Source organism: Bombina bombina, chromosome 6, assembly GCF_027579735.1.
Source record: "Bombina bombina isolate aBomBom1 chromosome 6, aBomBom1.pri, whole genome shotgun sequence".
In the NCBI taxonomy this organism is placed as follows: Eukaryota; Metazoa; Chordata; class Amphibia; order Anura; family Bombinatoridae; genus Bombina; species Bombina bombina.
The window spans coordinates 1,120,687,300-1,120,707,305 of NC_069504.1; the positions used below are offsets into that span (position 1 = coordinate 1,120,687,300).

Sequence of the window (20,006 nt, forward strand, 5' to 3'; positions counted from 1 at the left end):
GCTAGGGAGAAGCGCTAGGGCTAATGCAGGGGAAGCAGGGCTAACTAGAGGGGAGCACTAGGGCTAATGGGGGGGAACAGGCATAGCTAGGGGGAAGCGCTAGGGCTAATTTAGGGGGAGCAGGGCTAGCTAGGGCTAATGCAGGGGGAGAAGGGCTAACTAGAGGGAAGTGCTAGGGCTAATGCCGGGGGCAGCTAGGGGAAGCGTTAGGGCTAATGCGAGGGAGCATGGCTAGCTAGGGGGAGCACTATGCCTAACGCTGGGGCAGCTAGGGGAAGCATTAGGGCTAATGCGAGAGAGCACGGCTAGCTAGGGGGACCCAGGCTTGTTAAGGGTAAGCCGGGCTAGTTAGGGGGAGCGCTGCGGCTAAGGCAGGGGGAGCATGGCCAGCTGGGGGAAGCGCTAGGGCTAATGCAGGGGGGGGGCTGGAGCTAATGCGGGGGAGCAGAGGGAGCATGGTCAGCTGGGGGAAGCGCTGAACCTAATGCAGGGGGAGCAGGGCTAGCTAGGGAGGAGCGCTAGGGCTAATGCGGGGGGAGAGCTGGAGCTAATGCGGGGGAGCAGGGCTAGCTAGGGGGAGCGCTGAAGCTAATGCCGGGGAGCAGTGCTGGCTAGGGAGAGCGCTGGAGCTAATGCAGGGAAAGCAGGGCTAGCTAGGGGGGAGCGCTAGGGCTAATGCGGGGGAGCGCTGGAGCTAATGCGGGGAAGCAGGGCTAGCTAGGGGGGAGCGCTGGAGCTAATGCAAGGGGAGCAGGGCTAGCTAGGGGGAGCACTAGGGCTAATGCGGGTGGAGCGCTGGAGCTAATGCGGGGGAGAAGGGCTGGGGGAGCGCTAGGGCTAAAGCAGGGGGAGCAAGGCTAGCTAGGGTGGAGCGCTGGAGCTAATGTGGGAGAGCAGGGCTAGCTAGGGGGGAGCACTGGAGCTAATGCAGGGTGAGCAGGGCTAGCTAGGGGGGGAGCGCTAGAGCTAATGTGGGGAGCAGGGCTAGCTAGGGGGGAGCGCTAGGGCTGATGCGGGGGAGCAGGGCTAGCTAGGGGGGAGCGCTAGGGCTAATGCGGGGGGAGCGCTGGAGCTAATACGGGGGAGCAGAACTAGCTAGAGGGGAGCGCTAGGGCTAATGCGGGGGAGCAGGGTTAGCTAGGGGGGAGCGCTGGAGCTAATGCAGGGGGAGCAGGGCTAGCTAGGGGGAGCGCTGGAGCTAATGCAGGGGAGCAGGGCTAGCTAGGGGGGAGAGCTGGAGCTAATGCAGGGGGAGCAGGGCTAGCTAGGAGGGAGCGCTAGGGCTAATGCGGGGGGGGGGGAACGCTGGAGCTAATACGGGGGAGCAGAACTAGCAAGAGGGGAGTGCTAGGGCTAATGCGGGGGAGCAGGGTTAGCTAGGGGGGGAGCGCTGGAGCTAATGCGGGGGAGCCGGGCTAGTTAGGGGGAAGCGCTGGAGCTAATGCGGGGGTAGCAGGGCTAGTCAAGAGGGAGCGCTGTAGCTAATGCGGGGGAGCAGGGTTAGTTAGGAGGGAGTGCTGGAGCTAATGCGGGGGAGCCGGGCTAGTTAGGGGGGAGCCTTGGAGCTAATGCGGGGGGAGCCGGGCTAGTTAGGGGGAAGCGCTGGAGCTAATGCGGGGGTAGCAGGGCTAGTCAAGAGGGAGCGCTGTAGCTAATGCGGGGGAGCAGGGTTAGTTAGGAGGGAGTGCTGGAGCTAATGCGGGGGAGCCGGGCTAGTTAGGGGGGAGCCTTGGAGCTAATGCGGGGGGAGCAGGGCTAGTTAGGAGGGAGCGCTGGAGCTACTGCTGGGGGGAGCCGGGCTAGTTAGGGGGGAGCCTTGGAGCTAATGTGGGGGGAGCAGGGCTAGTTAGGAGGGAGCGCTGGAGCTAATGCTGGGGGGAGCCGGGCTAGTTAGGGGGGAGCGCTGGAGCTAATGCGGGGGAGCCGGGCTAGTTAGGGGGAGCGCTGGAGCTAATGCTGGGGGGAGCAGGGCTAGCTAGGGGGAGCGCTGAAGCTAATGCGGGGGAGCAGTGCTGGCTAGGGGGAGCGCTGGAGCTAATGCAGGGGAGCGCTGGAGCTAATGCGGGGGAGCAGGGCTAGCTAGGGGGGAGCGCTGGAGCTAATGCAAGGGGAGCAGGGCTAGCTAGGGGGAGCACTAGGGCTAATGCGGGTGGAGCGCTGGAGCTAATGCGGGGGAGAAGGGCTGGGGGAGCGCTAGGGCTAAAGCAGGGGGAGCAAGGCTAGCTAGGGTGGAGCGCTGGAGCTAATGTGGGAGAGCAGGGCTAGCTAAGGGGGAGCACTGGAGCTAATGCAGGGTGAGCAGGGCTAGCTAGGGGGGGAGCGCTAGAGCTAATGTGGGGAGCAGGGCTAGCTAGGGGGGAGCGCTAGGGCTGATGCGGGGGAGCAGGGCTAGCTAGGGGGGAGCGCTAGGGCTAATGCGGGGGGGAACGCTGGAGCTAATACGGGGGAGCAGAACTAGCTAGAGGGGAGCGCTAGGGCTAATGCGGGGGAGCAGGGTTAGCTAGGGGGGAGCGCTGGAGCTAATGCAGGGGGAGCAGGGTTAGCTAGGGGGGAGCGCTGGAGCTAATGCAGGGGGAGCAGGGCTAGCTAGGGGGAGCGCTGGAGCTAATGCAGGGGAGCAGGGCTAGCTAGGAGGGAGCGCTAGGGCTAATGCGGGGGGGAACGCTGGAGCTAATACGGGGGAGCAGAACTAGCAAGAGGGGAGTGCTAGGGCTAATGCGGGGGAGCAGGGTTAGCTAGGGGGGGAGCGCTGGAGCTAATGCGGGGGAGCCGGGCTAGTTAGGGAGAAGCGCTGGAGCTAATGCGGGGGTAGCAGGGCTAGTCAAGAGGGAGCGCTGTAGCTAATGCGGGGGAGCAGGGTTAGTTAGGAGGGAGTGCTGGAGCTAATGCGGGGGAGCCGGGCTAGTTAGGGGGGAGCCTTGGAGCTAATGCGGGGGGAGCAGGGCTAGTTAGGAGGGAGCGCTGGAGCTAATGCTGGGGGGAGCCGGGCTAGTTAGGGGGGAGCGCTGGAGCTAATGCGGGGGAGCCGGGCTAGTTAGGAGGGAGCGCTGGAGCTAATGCTGGGGGGAGCCGGGCTAGTTAGGGGGGAGCGCTGGAGCTAATGCGGGGGAGCCGGGCTAGTTAGGGGGAGCGCTGGAGCTAATGCTGGGGGGAGCAGGGCTATTAGGGGGGAGCGCTGGAGCTAATGTGGGGGAGCCGGGCTAGTTAGGGGGAGCGCTGGAGCTAATGCTGGGGGGAGCAGGGCTATTAGGGGGGAGCGCTGGAGCTAATGTGGGGGAGCCGGGCTAGCTAGTGGGGAGCGCTGGAGCTGATGCTGGGGGGAGCAGGGCTATTAGGGGGAAGCGCTGGAGCTAATGCTGGGGGGAGCAGGGCTATTAGGGGCGAGCGCTGGAGCTAATGCTGGGGGGAGCAGGGCTATTAGGGGCGAGCGCTGGAGCTAATGCTGGGGGGAGCAGGGCTATTAGGGGGAGCGCTGAAGCTAATGCTGGGGGGAGCAGGGCTATTAGGGGGGGCGCTGGAGCTAATGCTGGGGGGAGCAGGGCTAGTTAGGGGGGAGCGCTGGAGCTAATGCTGGGGGGAGCAGGGCTAGTTAGGGGGGAGCGCTGGAGCTAATGCTGGGGGGAGCAGGGCTAGTTAGGGGGGGCGCTGGAGCTAATGCTGGGGGGAGCAGGGCTATTAGGGGGGGCGCTGGAGCTAATGCTGGGGGGAGCAGGGCTAGTTAGGGGGGAGCGCTGGAGCTAATGCTGGGGGGAGCAGGGCTAGTTAGGGGGGGCGCTGGAGCTAATGCTGGGGGGAGCAGGGCTAGTTAGGGGGGAGCGCTGGAGCTAATGCTGGGGGGAGCAGGGCTAGTTAGGTGGGGGAGCGTTGGAGCTAATGCGGGGGGAGCAGGGCTATTAGGGGGGGCGCTGGAGCTAATGCGGGGGATCAGGGCTATTAGGGGGGGCGCTGGAGCTAATGCTGGGGGGAGCGCTGGAGCTAATGCGGGGGATCAGGGCTATTAGGGGGGGCGCTGGAGCTAATGCTGGGGGGAGCGCTGGAGCTAATGCGGGGGATCAGGGCTATTAGGGGGAGCGCTGGAGCTAATGCTGGGGGGAGCAGGGCTATTAGGGGGAGCGCTGGAGCTAATGCTGGGGGGAGCAGGGCTATTAGGGGGAGCGCTGGAGCTAATGCTGGGGGGAGCAGGGCTATTAGGGGGAGCGCTGGAGCTAATGCTGGGGGAGCGCTGGAGCTAATGCTGGGGGGAGCAGGGCTATTAGGGGGAGCGCTGGAGCTAATGCTGGGGGGAGCGCTGGAGCTAATGCGGGGGGAGCGCTGGAGCTAATGCGGGGGAGCAGGGCTATTAGGGGGAGCGCTGGAGCTAGTTAGGGGGGAGCGCTGGAGCTAATGCTGGGGGGAGCGCTGGAGCTAATGCGGGGGGAGCGCTGGAGCTAATGCGGGGGAGCAGGGCTATTAGGGGGAGCGCTGGAGCTAGTTAGGGGGGAGCGCTGGAGCTAATGCGGGGGGAGCAGGGCTATTAGGGGGAGCGCTGGAGCTAATGCGGGGGGAGCAGGGCTATTAGGGGGAGCGCTGGAGCTAATGCGGGGGGAGCATGGCTGTTGCTATCCCCTCAGGCTCAGCCCCTTGCTGAGAGGCAGTGACAGGGGGCGGGCACTGGGGGAGGAGGAGGGCCGCAGCTCACACACTGGACTGGGCAGCCTCACACAGCAGCAGCTTCTCTCAGCCTCAGGACGGAAAACTTTGCGTTTCTTGCCTGAAGTTTCCCAGAGTTCGGCCGGATTTGCTCGGACTTGGATAATATTTACAGGGGAACTAAGGGCCCTAGTGGGAGCCGTTCCCGGGTTACAGGAGACGCGCACTCAATAACCGTGAGTACCCGGGGCTGGCACCGCACCTCTGTTTTTCTTTCTTTTTATAAGGGGGGGGGGGGGGGTCTTGTATGTTTATTATTTAATTTCACGGTACTAGGTGCTTCCTGACAATCTCACGCCATCATTTTGTTTGTGTTGCATTTAGGCTGCTGTGTTCCTCAGATTTGGGGATTAAATATTAGCTGAGCTAATCTAGGGTCATACATCCCCTTCCCTCTGGGTTTAGGGGCCTCGCATTAGTTGGATCATCATCACAGAAGATTTGTGTTCTACATATTCTGCATCCCCATCAGTCTTGGTTTCGGAATACATAGCTGTACCCCCTTCTCTCTGGGTTTGGTGGAATACATAGCTGTACCCCCTTCTCTCTGGGTTTGGTGGGATACATAGCTGTACCCCCTTCTCTCTGGGTTTGGTGGGATACACAGATGTACCCCCTTCTCTCTGGGTTTGGTGGGATACACAGATGTACCCCCTTCTCTCTATGTTTGGTGGGATACACAGATGTACCCCCTTCTCTCTGGGTTTGGTGGGATACACAGATGTACCCCCTTCTCTCTGGGTTTGGTGGGATACACAGATGTACCCCCTTCTCTCTGGGTTTGGTGGGATACACAGATGTACCCCCTTCTCTCTGGGTTTGGTGGGATACACAGATGTACCCCCTTCTCTCTGGGTTTGGTGGGATACACAGATGTACCCCCTTCTCTCTGGGTTTGGTGGGATACACAGATGTACCCCCTTCTCTCTGGGTTTGGTGGGATACATAGCTGCACCCCCTTCTCTCTGGGTTTGGTGGGATACATAGCTGCACCCCCTTCTCTCTGGGTTTGGTGGGATACACAGATGCACCCCCTTCTCTCTGGGTTTGGTGGGATACACAGATGCACCCCCTTCTCTCTGGGTTTGGTGGGATACACAGATGCACCCCCTTCTCTCTGGGTTTGGTGGGATACACAGATGCACCCCCTTCTCTCTGGGTTTGGTGGGATACACAGATGTACACCCTTCTCTCTGAGTTTGGTGGGATACACAGATGTACCCCCTTCTCTCTGAGTTTGGTGGGATACACAGATGTACCCCCTTCTCTCTGAGTTTGGTGGGATACACAGATGTACCCCCTTCTCTCTGAGTTTGGTGGGATACACAGATGTACCCCCTTCTCTCTGGGTTTGGGGGCTACACATTAGCTGTTCACCATTCTCTCTAGATTTGGGGTTTACACATTAGCCAAACTACTTCCCTTTGGGTTTGGGTAGTGCTATGTATCAATTGCAACCTCTTTACATCAGGTTTGGGAATGCTTATTAGATTAATCCTATTCCATCTCTTTTTGGGGTTACGTTGGGCTACAAGCCAGCACCCTCATGGTTGGGTATCACATTAGCTGCACATGCACTCCTTTCTTCTGTTTGTCAAGGATTGTGCAGCATCAGGGGATCCCATGGTACCTTTCAGAGGGTTTCTGGACTTAAGTTTGCCATTGTTTCTCAGGCTGTTGGGCAACTGGTCTGTTATTAACTGAACCTCATGTGCTGGACTTAGAGAATGGACAGACATGTTCAGTTAATTGCTGCTAATACCAATGTCAATCAGTACCATTTGTCCTAAGTTGTGTTTACAAAGTCACTGCAAGGAAACAGCCTGTATCCTGACCGAGCAACTGGGGACATATACAGTGTCACTGTCACTGTATTCTGGGTCTGAGCAGCTGTCTGGTTTAATTTCTATCTCATTTTCTTATAGACTGGAATGATTTTTCCAGCACACATTTAGTTAATGTATATCTGCTTCACAGTAAGGTTGTGTCTAATGTCATTTCTGCATGATGTTCCTAGGTTTGTGCCCGCTCTGGTGGCAAATGCCTTGCCTGGGCTGCAGCATTTTCATAGCACTCAATCCCTCTCTGTCCTAGCAGGATCAAAAGATTAAAAGTAAATCTGTTTCACTAGCGGGAATGGAGTCTGCTGAAAGGCCAGTGAGGGTGAATCATGATTAGTCATAGGAAGAAGTGATAGACTGCAGGGATGGGGGCTCTGGAGGATACAGCAGCTCTCTGCATATACTGACCTTAATTCACAATATCATTAGATGTTTAGTGTGTGCAGTGCTGGTGATGTACAGGGAAAATACTGGGGTCCAGTGACGATTCATAAAAGAATCTGCTCCACACTACATTACCCCCCTAATATGGAGGTAATGAATATTGTGACAGTAAGGAAAGCAGCAGGGTTTTATTTTGTAACAATGTCTAGATCTATAGGACATTTATCCAACATAAGTGTCAGGGTCACCATATAGCCATCACATATTTGTCTTTATATGTCACTCTTCGTATGTACATTGCACAACTTATTTACCTTTTCCCATAATCAACACCCAGAGTGCAGCTGTGATCTCCCTGCGAGATTTGCACGTCTATAATTATGTGCCCTTTTAATTTTCTATATTTAATTTATATGTGTGTAAGGAAATAGTTTTGCTCTATCATATAAAAAATGTATTCACTGGCCGTGCAAGTGGTAGAAAACTAATGTGACCCCTCATATGCTTGGGCCAAAACCCCTGATTTGTACAGGTAATGCAGACTTAGCAACTCACACTTGGTTGTATTTGTATGTAGATTTGATATTTATTATTGTGTGCGCAACATTTTTCTTCTAGCTCTCAAATTATCCGTATGAGTAGATTGTATTTATATCAACTTTTATTTCTTGGGTTTGTCAGACTATAGTTGAAAACAAGCTTGAACAAATCTTAGAAACCAGGAGGTTTTAGGTACTAATATTTGTTTCTCCTATAGATAAGCATTATCTAGCTAGCTATCTATCATAGAAGTTTGTATGTTTTGTCAGGGTGTATCCAGTAGAGTTTTGGGGACATTCACACATCAGCTGATCTGTCACCTTCTTTGCAGAATTCTCATGGTGGAGTGCAGTATATGTAGGACAAGTTGCCTAATTAGAGGGTGTGAGTCTCATCATTTACTAATGTAAACAACTTCCCTGACTTTATAAATCCGATGGTGAATCGCCCACTCTCATTGTTATTAACCTAGCGGATGTCAGGTGACAATGAACCAGAGCTGTGCTTTTGTGTTATGGTGATAAACTTTTCTGCCTGTAGTTTGGTTATAGTCGCAAGCTACGGGTCACAGTTATCTATGTATTAGACGTTAGGGTAGCATTAAACTGATATTTTAATACAGAGGATGGCAAATTTTAAATGGAAATTCGTAGTCAGCCAGAATGTAGAGAAGGCGGCCACAAGCATTTTTTGGGGAGCTATAACAAGATTTTAGATAGTTATGTAGAATAATCCAGTAATAGGAGCCACCACTACAATTTTGGGGATTTGCAATTCTTTGTTTTAATATTTCTATTAAACTTTACTTTGCCTTTTCCAATCAGTCATATTTATTTATTTTCAGTTTAGCAAATTAAATTTTATACTAAGCATAACATATTTATTGCATTGTTTTTATTGGTGCAAATGAATTTGCTTTGGGAATGCTAAAAACTCTCTGCTTCTACAGGTCTAGTTTGGTGATGATTATCATCCCATTAATAGAATTGATTAGAAATCTTTATATTGTACCCACAGTCATCCACTTAAGAACATATCTTCATAATATACTGTTTAATTATAGTATTAATCTTAATTTAAAACGCATATATTGGTGGGATTTCCATTTTTTTGTATTGCTTAAAATTCCATTATCTGTGCAGACAAATTGGGGAAAACCTACTGTTTCTGTATACCTGCAAGTATCGATCTGCACTCGCTCTTTGTAATTTAGTGGTATAAATGTAGTTGTATTATGTGACGTGCGGTTATATAACTCTTTTTATTAAGACCACACTTATGGTATACGCACATTGCAGGCTCTGTCAGGATTTCATAAGAACTCATATGATTACTATGTAATTCCTGTTACAGTGAACCTTTTTACAATTATACAGTTTGTCTAAGTCTGAGATGAAATTAACTCATTTTAGTACATTTCTTATACATGGATATAATATATCTTTAAATAAAATATTTGTATGCAAAATAAGCATTTTCATGTTTTTTTAGCAAAATTTGCAGTCCTTGAAACTTACGTTATCTCTTCACCTGTGGCTTTAAACTAATTGGCCAAGGCAATTAATGCCACATTTCCTGCGCTGATACTATAGGCAAATCAATAAGACATAATTGTGAGCATCTTTATAATGGAAGTTGAATTAACAGACTCAGTGATTTTGTAGTGCAGCTAGAAACTCCTAGGTCTGGGGGCACAATCACAGGTGGGATTCCCTTTCTTGTTTTACACAAATCACATTTCATGCACTCACATCTAATAGGTGAAAACCAGCTCGTGGGCTAGTTGCCCCTATTTTATTTCTCCTTAATAATGTGAAATGCGTGTTTTTACAACTCTTTCTTCTCCACCTCCTAAAAGTTTTATTGGTCTAAAATATTTTAAACTTCATTTTAAAGGGACATGAAACCCACATTTTTTTCTTTCATGATTTAGACAGAGCATGCAAATGTATTCCAATTTGATGATCTAATTTGTTTTGTTCTTTTGTACTCTTTGTGGAATAGTATGCCTAGGTAGACTTAGAAGCTGTGCTTGGTGGTGGAACATATATGCCTCTTGTCAGTGGCTTTCAGCTAGCTCCCAGCAGTGCATTGCTGCTCTTTAACAAAGGATACCAAGTGAACAAAGAAAATTAGATAATAGAAGAAAAGTTGTTAAAATTGTATGCTGTATGTGAATTATGAAAGAACATTTTTGGGTTTCATGTCCCTTTAATGCTGTGGCCCTTTTCAGGGTTACATGTAATTATACCCATATACACAGGGGGCACTAGATCTGCCCAGTAGCCCGTTTCCTCATTATGCCGATGAAAGGCTTTTCTATTTTTTTTGCAGAGTAATTTCTGACTTGTTAAACGTGGAATTGTACGGCCTCTGCATTCTGTTTTATTGCCGTTTAGAATATTTGTGTTGTTTGCAGAGCATAAGGAGTCACTGATCTGTGCATAGACGCCGTGTGCTTGCTCTCCTGCCAATTAAAGGGACATGAAAGACCTGCTGATTTTCTTTTTATAAATTAAAAAAAAGTATTTTTCTTCTCTAGAGAGCCTACATAGCAAAATCTGTAACACGTGTTTTATTCAAAGTGCTGCAAAGTACCTAAACCAGCTATTTGATTTGCAGTTTACAGAATTTGCTTTTTGATGTGGGACAAGATGTGTTTAATGTCCCTTTAAATGTAACAGGTGCCAGTCTTAAAATGAGTGTGCCAGTCCTACAGAGCCCCATTAAATACCATCTGGGAGTTCCCAACAGACAAGATGGCAAAGTATCCCTCCCTGATAACAAAACAAGTAGCAGGAAAATATATCCCACTTATTCTGCACTGTAGTCCCATCTGACGACCCCTGAAATAGAGTAACAGCACAAGTTCTCTCTACCTGGGGGACATGTTAAAGGGACACTGTCCTCAAATGTTCTGCCATCCATATGAAAGAACAGCAGTTAAATATGTTCATATTGTTTTGTCAAAATCAGTCCTGTTTAATTGCCAACTTATGTACTTGTACCAGTTGTAAACTTTTTACTAATGGTTATCTGCTTTTTTTGGAACTTCCTACTAATGCTAAATGAGCAGGAAGTGCCTGTAGGCCAATGGGCTTTAGCAGGAAGTGCCTGTAGGCCAATGGGCTTTAGCAGGAAGTGCCTGTAGGCCAATGGGCTTTAGCAGGAAGTGCCTGTAGGCCAATGGGCTTTAGCAGGAAGTGCCTGTAGGCCAATGGGCTTTAGCCGGAAGTGCCTGTAGGCCAATGGGCTTTAGCCGGAAGTGCCTGTAGGCCAATGGGCTTTAGCCGGAAGTGCCTGTAGGCCAATGGGCTTTAGCCGGAAGTGCCTGTAGGCCAATGGGCTTTAGCCGGCAGTGCCTGTAGGCCAATGGGCTTTAGCCGGCAGTGCCTGTAGGCCAATGGGCTTTAGCCGGCAGTGCCTGTAGGCCAATGGGCTTTAGCCGGCAGTGCCTGTAGGCCAATGGGCTTTAGCCGGCAGTGCCTGTAGGCCAATGGGCTTTAGCCGGCAGTGCCTGTAGGCCAATGGGCTTTAGCCGGCAGTGCCTGTAGGCCAATGGGCTTTAGCCGGCAGTGCCTGTAGGCCAATGGGCTTTAGCCGGCAGTGCCTGTAGGCCAATGGGCTTTAGCCGGCAGTGCCTGTAGGCCAATGGGCTTTAGCCGGCAGTGCCTGTAGGCCAATGGGCTTTAGCCGGCAGTGCCTGTAGGCCAATGGGCTTTAGCCGGCAGTGCCTGTAGGCCAATGGGCTTTAGCCGGCAGTGCCTGTAGGCCAATGGGCTTTAGCCGGCAGTGCCTGTAGGCCAATGGGCTTTAGCCGGCAGTGCCTGTAGGCCAATGGGCTTTAGCCGGCAGTGCCTGTAGGCCAATGGGCTTTAGCCGGCAGTGCCTGTAGGCCAATGGGCTTTAGCCGGCAGTGCCTGTAGGCCAATGGGCTTTAGCCGGCAGTGCCTGTAGGCCAATGGGCTTTAGCCGGCAGTGCCTGTAGGCCAATGGGCTTTAGCCGGCAGTGCCTGTAGGCCAATGGGCTTTAGCCGGCAGTGCCTGTAGGCCAATGGGCTTTAGCCGGCAGTGCCTGTAGGCCAATGGGCTTTAGCCGGCAGTGCCTGTAGGCCAATGGGCTTTAGCCGGCAGTGCCTGTAGGCCAATGGGCTTTAGCCGGCAGTGCCTGTAGGCCAATGGGCTTTAGCCGGCAGTGCCTGTAGGCCAATGGGCTTTAGCCGGCAGTGCCTATGTCTTAGTAATTTACTCAAATTCTCCACATGAACAATGTCTTTATTTGGATTTCCTATCCTAGTTGACTTTGAGTTTCATGACAGGCCTGGATAAACCCAATTGTATATTTAAACCAGCAAAGGAGAGTGATAGAGTGGCGCACACAGTGTTGTTTTCACATTTATATTTCATGACTTTGTTTTAGCAAAGAATATACATTTTGTTAGGTCCTTTAGTCACCTTTGTGTGTGTTATTTACATTTGTTTACATATAGGTGTGTATTAACCTCATGATATGTTGCCGTACTGGCTGGGAGTTGGTGGGTTAAAAACAAGCAAGTGTAATGCATTTCCCCCTCTACCTTATTTGGGTGTTTTTATCACTGTGATTGTACTTACCCTTCCAACTCTAACGCTGTGTTGCTATTGAATAACATCAGTCAAGTCTAAATATTTAAAAAAAAAATGAACATCTTATTTGCTGTAGTTGTTCATCAATAGCCAAACTCCGCCCACCATTTGCTTTATTTGGAAGAGCCAATCCGGTCTTGAGTCTGCAGCTGGCAAGGACATTGTGTTAGTATGATTTGCTTTGTTTTGCAGTTTATCAGCTAATTACAGTTAGGGAAAGATACTGTATGTAGCAGGATTAGCCTAGAGAAATCTGCAGTGTGCTCTTTCAGTTTTAAAAACTAGAAAATCCTCAATTTTCCAAGCTAATATTTAATTAGAACTAACAGCCCTGTAATGTGACTAGGGTTGCTGATTGGGTCAGCATCAATTTTTGCTCGGGTCCAGCAGTGTTCCCGAGCAACCCTTCAACTATGTGTTTAGCCACTTTGTGGGGGTTAAACACATAGCATTAAAGGGTTGCTAGTTTTAAAATTACATGCTCTAATGAATGTGTCTTTTTTTTATTATAATGGCTCTTTAATTGCATGAAAAGGGAGCAAAATTAAATAATGAAAGTATTTCATTACACATAATTAACATTTTATATAAAAATCTCTTGGTTTAAAGGGCCAGGAACTCAAAATGTTTAATTATTCAGAAAGAGCATATGATTTTAAAGGGACAGTATAGTTAAACTTTCATGACTCAGGGCATGCAATTTTAAATAACTTTCCAGTTTACTTTTATCATCAATTGTCCTTTGTTTTCTTAGTATTCTTAGTTGAAAGCTAAACCTAGGTAGGCCATATGCTAATTTCTAAGCCTTTTGAAGGCCGCTTCTTATCTGATTTGCATTTTGAGATTTTTTTCACAACTAGAGAGTGCTAGTTCTTGTGTGCCATATAGATAACATTGTGCTCACGCATGTGGAGTTACCTAGGAGTCAGCACTGATTGGCTAAAATGCAAGTCTGTGAAAGAACTGAGATAAGGAGCAGCCTGCAGAGGCTTAGATACAAGGTAAACACAGAGGTAAAAAGTGTATTAATATCACAGTGTTGGTTATGCAAAACTGGGGAATGGGTAATAAAGGGATTATCTATCTTTTTAAACAATAACAATTCTGGTGTAGACTGTAACTTTTAAACAACTTTCTAATTTACTTATATTATCTAATTTGCTTCATTCTCTTGGTATCCTTAGTTGCAAAGCATACTTAGGTATGCTCAGACGCAGCAATGCGTTACCGGGAGCTAGCTTCTGATTGGTGTCTGCACATACATGTTTCTTGTCATTGGCACACCAGATGTGTACAGCTAACTCTCTCAGTAGTGCATAGCTACTCCTTCAAAGGATACCAAGAGAATGAAGTACATTTGATAATAGAAGTAAGTTGGAAAATTGTTTAAAATGGCCTGCTCTACCTGAATCATGAAGGAAAAAAATAGTTTAATTTCCCTTTAATGCTGCTTCCTGCTGGTTGCTGTGTATACAGTGTTAGGTTGTACTAAATATTTCCCTAATAAAAACCAAGGTTTAAATATCCCCCTCACTGTGCCGACTGCTTGTCTGAGATGTTTGTGCGTATCCAGCTTTTTGTTTAAGGGTTTCCATGACAGCCGCATGATTTATGGTCTTGGGGTGATCTCTCACTAATCTGTGTCACAACGTGTTAATTAAAAATCCCATTGTTTAACTTTTATTAGTTTGTGAAGTCATTATGATACTATTATTAGCCCCAGATAACGTATCTACCTGCGGAGGAAAATCCTGTTTAATAGGAAACAAACAAAGTTTTTTTTTTTACTTCCATGTTTGTGTAAGGGATTTTTTTTTTTTTTTTTTTGATTGATGGGAAAGTTTATTTTAGGAAACTCAATTAAGTCAAATTATACAGCTCAAGTTAGTCTACTTTAGAACTTGCTGTAACCCGACATTTATGGAGCTACAGAGAATCTAAATATACCTACATTGTCATGTGGTGTGAGTAAACTTCTATAGCTTTCAGGGTATTAAACAGTAAACGCTTGCAATTAAATTTTCTACAGTCTTCCAATGGATAACATGTCAGCAGAGTCTGGATGCTGTTTGAACTGATTAACACCTTGTTTGCTGCCATTGTTTAAATCGTTTCCTCAGTTAGTTTACATTTAAAAAAAATTGATATTGGAAAGATTCTTAAAATGCTGGTAAATCACTCGGATTTACCAGTGTAACAAATAAAGGGGACTTTCAGTCATGAAGTATAATACTATACTATTTTACTGCAGCTTTTGTCACACTGAGCACCAAAGGCCGCCCGCAGGAGAACACTTTTTTCCATGAGGTGGCATTTTCACCTCTTAGCCAATAGCCATGCGGCTCAGTTGGCATTATGCTGGAAAGCTTGCACACTATTGGCTAAGATTACCTTACTGAAAAATAGCGTTCTGCCATGGGCGGTCTGAGGTGCTCAATGCGGCAAACGCTTCAGACAAAGTAATTATACATATATTTGTTGCACTGGTAAATCCTAGTGTCTCACAAACGTTAAGATTTACCATCACTTTAAAATCGTGTGCTCTTTCTGAATCATGAAAGTTTTGACTTGGGTGTCTCTTTAACAAGAATGAACATAAAGGACTTACATTGGCCCAGAGTATTCCAGCGTTCTGAAAAATTCTTTATCATATAAAACTTACATTTATTTGGCCCTGTCAGCTGTCATGTTAAAGGCTCGCTTTTTTTGTTTTGTTTGACAGGTGATTGGTACAGCCTTTAGGATGCACACTACCAGCCCTATGTTAGTCTATGGGAGCACACTCACAGTTTTGTTTGTTTGACAGGTGATTGGTACAGCCTTTAGGATGCACACTACCAGCCCTATGTTAGTCTATGGGAGCGCACTCACAGTTTTGTTTGTTTGACAGGTGGGTGGTACAGCCTTTAGGATGCACACTACCGGCCCTATGTTAGTCTATGGGAGCGCACTCACAGTTTTGTTTGTTTGACAGGTGGGTGGTACAGCCTTTAGGATGCACACTACCGGCCCTATGTTAGTCTATGGGAGCACACTCACAGTTTTGTTTGTTTGACAGGTGATTGGTACAGCCTTTAGGATGCACACTACCAGCCCTATGTTAGTCTATGGGAGCGCACTCACAGTTTTGTTTGTTTGACAGGTGGGTGGTACAGCCTTTAGGATGCACACTACCGGCCCTATGTTAGTCTATGGGAGCGCACTCACAGTTTTGTTTGTTTGACAGGTGATTGGTACAGCCTTTAGGATGCACACTACCAGCCCTATGTTAGTCTATGGGAGCACACTCAGTTTTGTTTGTTTGACAGGTGGGTGGTACAGCCTTTAGGATGCACACTACCAGCCCTATGTTAGTCTATGGGAGCGCACTCACTGTTTTGTTTGTTTGACAGGTGATTGGTACAGCCTTTAGGATGCACACTACCAGCCCTATGTTAGTCTATGGGAGCGCACTCACAGTTTTGTTTGTTTGACAGGTGGGTGGTACAGCCTTTAGGATGCACACTACCGGCCCTATGTTAGTCTATGGGAGCGCACTCACAGTTTTGTTTGTTTGACAGGTGATTGGTACAGCCTTTAGGATGCACACTACCAGCCCTATGTTAGTCTATGGGAGCACACTCAGTTTTGTTTGTTTGACAGGTGGGTGGTACAGCCTTTAGGATGCACACTACCAGCCCTATGTTAGTCTATGGGAGCGCACTCACTGTTTTGTTTGTTTGACAGGTGGGTGGTACAGCCTTTAGGACGCACACTACCAGCCCTATGTTAATCTATGGGAGCGCACTCACTGTTTTGTTTGTTTGACAGGTGGGTGGTACAGCCTTTAGGATGCACACTACCAGCCCTATGTTAGTCTATGGGAGCACACTCAGTTTTGTTTGTTTGACAGGTGGGTGGTACAGCCTTTAGGATGCACACTACCAGCCCTATGGAAGCGCACTCACAGTTCACTGCTTACTTTAGACACAACGGTTTCATTGCAATCTGACAGTGTGCTTCAGTAGACTAACATAGGGTTGCTGGATATTGCTGTTTGTACTAAACTAATATTAATTGCTTACAGGCTGTGAGGGGTAACTGAATAAGGACAAACATCCAGTATGGAAACAAAAAGGGACATTCTAATACAAAAAAACCTACATGCTCCATAACTAACCCTAGCTTACTTTGTGTTTAACTCCCTCACATGGTAAAGCACATAGGTAAAGTTCCACTTGGGAGCCATAAGCTTTGCAGATGATACTAACTGTTGTCTCCCTGTGAGCTGCAATGCTTGTGGTTCTTGAGTGGATTTCAGCTATGTTGGAGCTGAATAATTCATGTTTACATTAGAATATCCCTTTAAAAATGCTTTCCTTTAGCAACAATTCTTTTTTGTTCCTCTGTGTGTGATGTTAAAGGGACAGTGAACACCTAGAGATAGTGATATAAAATACTCATTATTTGTTTTACCACACTTTCCTGTAATTTAAAGGGACACTGAACCCACATTTTTTCTTTCATGATTCAGATAGAGCATGACATTTTAAGCAACTTTCTAATTTACTCCTATTATCAATTTGTCTTTTTTCTCTTGCTACGTTTATTTGAAAAAGAAGGCATCTAAGCTATTTGTTTGGTTCAGGACCCTGGGAAGCAGTTATTCATTGGTGGATTAATTTATCCACCAATCAGCAAAAACAACCCAGGTTGTTCACCAAAAATGGGCCGGCATCTAAATTTACATTCTTGCATTTCAAATAAAGATACCAAGAGAACTTTTATAATAGGAGTAAATTAGAAAGTTGCTTAAAATTGCATGCTCTATCTGAATCACGAAAGAAAAAAATTGGGTTCAGTGTCCCTTTAAGTCAGACAATAAGGGTTTTCCCCTTTCTGAGATTTGGAAGAGTACACACTGCAGACTTTACAAGCCTAACCCTGCTACATATATGTTCTTAATTGGCTTTAGCAGAGGTTATCAGATAAGCAGGAACTGCTAAACAATGTAGTGTTTGCTAACAGAATGACAGGCTAGCTGTGTGTAATTGACTGTCATCTCTAAATAAGTCAAGTGGTGCTTTCATTGGGCTTTTGAAAACATTTTTGTGTTAATGTATTTTCTTCACTCTCACCTAGTAGGTTCATTTTGTGCAACACTGAAGAAAAATATTATTACAAGGTGCTTAGTGTCCCTTTAAGAGAACCAAGACTAGGTTTGGATATATTTGGCTGATTTACAAGGCCGCGTGGTGCAGTAGATTCAGGCCAGCAAACAGTTAAATATAATATAATTTCTGCGTGATCAGAAGATGCGCCATTACCTGGCACTTATTGAACTGAAATCAGGACAAGTATTGTGACTTGATCGAGTCAGTGTTAGAAGTGAGCTGACCAAATCAGGCTGCGCAGCGCTAGTCTGGCTCTGTGCTTATTGCATATTTTCTGGAATGACTTGAAAGCGAGCTCTGCTCAAGTGTGGAAATTAATTTGCAAAGCACTTCAGATGGGAAATAACATTTTCAACCTCACAAAATACAAAAAGACCCAGCAGATCAGAAGGAAGCTGGAGACTGATTTATATCCAGTGTATCCACATGTCTGCATAGGGAATCCTACAAAATAACTTATTTTATTGTAAAGGAACTGTATCATACATTTCACATGGCACCATGTTAACCCCTTGCTTTCCAGAGAGACCAGCAACAGATAAAAGCTTCCCTGGCAGCCAAGGGTTTAATTGTGCACATTTTTGTTTATTAACCGTAGCTGCATCAAGGTTAAAGTATCAGTCCTCTTTCTGCCCAGGCTGTGAAAGTTCTATTGCTTTTGCACTTTCATCATTTATTTTGTCTGCTTTAACTGTAATTTAATCTGAAATATGCAGTTTTGCCCCAGATGGGCTGGAGTGCTTTCTGTTGAACTCAGAACCTTGAAAACCCTGCATGCTGCACAGTGATTGCTTAATATGTGCAGAGCTAGATTTGTCCCTAACTGCAATTTCAAGGAGTGTGTCCATGGACTGCAATATCTCACATAAGCAAAGTCCAGTACCACTGAATATTTCATTCCTAAAAGACCTTTATTGTCCATCTTAGGATCATGCCATATACAACAGTTTGGGACCCAAGCCCATTTGTGAATCCCTGGTCTGCAAAACAATACAATACTTGCTAGCCATGTGACCGTTTAAAATGGTTTTAAGTCACTTAATTTGGGTATAGCTTTTTGTCAGTGAAGTGCATATATGAGTATACAAAAAACATTTTTATGTCCCTTCATACTTTTGTAAAAACAATGCACCTTATGCGAGTTTCTGTATTGTTTGTTTGGTTACAGCCATAGTAATACTAGAGTTTAAATTGTCAAAAAAATAAAAACAGAAAAACAACACAATACCCCCTCCCCCCGCATTGAATGGCAGCTCTGTTGTTGTGTGCGGATATTCTCAGATAACACGTTCCTCAGCAGCGCAAGCATCAAAGTAAAAGAAGTTAATGGCCTGAGAATCAAGAAATTAAATAGTTGTTGTATTATTATTATTGTGGTATTCTGGGGCATCTCAGCAGCTATATTCAGAGCCAGACTGGGAATAAAAAGCAGCCCTGGAATATTTGGAGACCCCCAGCCCTATTTTAGTTGAGTGAGTAGAATGCACATGCCCTCTTTTTCTCAAAAAGTGTTGTTATATAGGCACCTTACAACCCAATAGTATCCATTAATCACCTCTTTAAAATACTGAACACATCTAGTTAGCCAATCACAAGAGACAGCTGTATGATATGTGCGTTTTCATTTTCAACAAAGGATACTGAGAGAACAAAGCACATTTGAAAATAGAAGTGAATTTAAAAGTGTCTTAAAATAACATGCTGTATCTGAATCCTGCAAGTTTATTTTGCACTTTCCTATCCCTTTAATATGACCCTGTGGTTATGCAAAACAGGGGAATGGGAAATAAAGGGATTATCTATCTTTTTAAACAAAAATAGGAGTAGACTGTGCACATCTGAGAGTCTGACCTTGTGCGCTGTAACAATTTCCTGGATCTGCTGTTTCTTTTGTTACTAGTTGCCTTGGCAAGAAGACCGACTGCAATCTAGCACACATTGCTTTGTAAATCCCAACTCCGTGCCTTTAACCCTTGTTAGAAAATAAAAACCCCAATTGAAAAAACGACCGCAAAACCATTCAGCAGGTTTGTTTTTTGGTTGTTTTTTTAATTGTAAATGGAAGAACAAACCCAAAATAAATGTAAGAAACACAAAAAGAAAAATGAATGCTGAAAAGTGCAGTCCTGTAACAGATTGTTGCGTTTGCAATGCTAGGCACATTTCTGTGCATCTCTGCTCTTCACCCACACGTTGGTGTCATCATATACGGTTTAATATATAAAACAAGCAGAAGAACCGAGGGAGTTTCACAACTGATCGTTTCTTTATTAGAAATCCAGAGAGGAGTCTGAAGTCTCTGCAGTTGTTTGTAATAGGTATTAACCCTTTCTGCTGTTCCCCTCTCCTGTGCTGAACAGTTTACAGAACTTTGTGCTTTTGGCATTTACAATATCTTATATATATATATATATAATGTGTGTGTGTGATTTATATTATATAAATGTGTGTGTGATTTATATTATATAAATGTGTGTGTGTTTTATATTATATAAATGTGTGTGTGTTTTATATTATATAAATGTGTGTGTGATTTATATTATATAATATGTGTGTGTGTTTTATATTATATATGTGTGTGTGTGTTTTATATTATATATGTGTGTGTGTGTTTTATATTATATATGTGTGTGTGTGTTTTATATTATATAATATGTGTGTGTGTTTTATATTATATAATATGTGTGTGTGTGTGTGTGTTTTGTATTATATAATGTGTGTGTGTGTGTTTTATATTATATAATATGTGTGTGTGTGTGTGTTTTATATTATA

At 46.3% G+C, this 20,006-nt stretch overlaps 1 protein-coding gene across 1 annotated transcript in view; it reads left to right on the top strand.

Moving 5' to 3' along the window:
* The first annotated feature begins 4,695 nt into the window (after window positions 1–4,695).
* Window positions 4,696–20,006, top strand: part of RASSF8 (Ras association domain family member 8) — a 207,061-nt gene continuing 191,750 nt past the window's right edge. The window contains exon 1 of the mRNA XM_053719088.1: window positions 4,696–4,865. The gene's annotated coding sequence lies outside the window, so the exon portion shown is untranslated. The remainder of the gene's footprint in view (window positions 4,866–20,006) is intronic.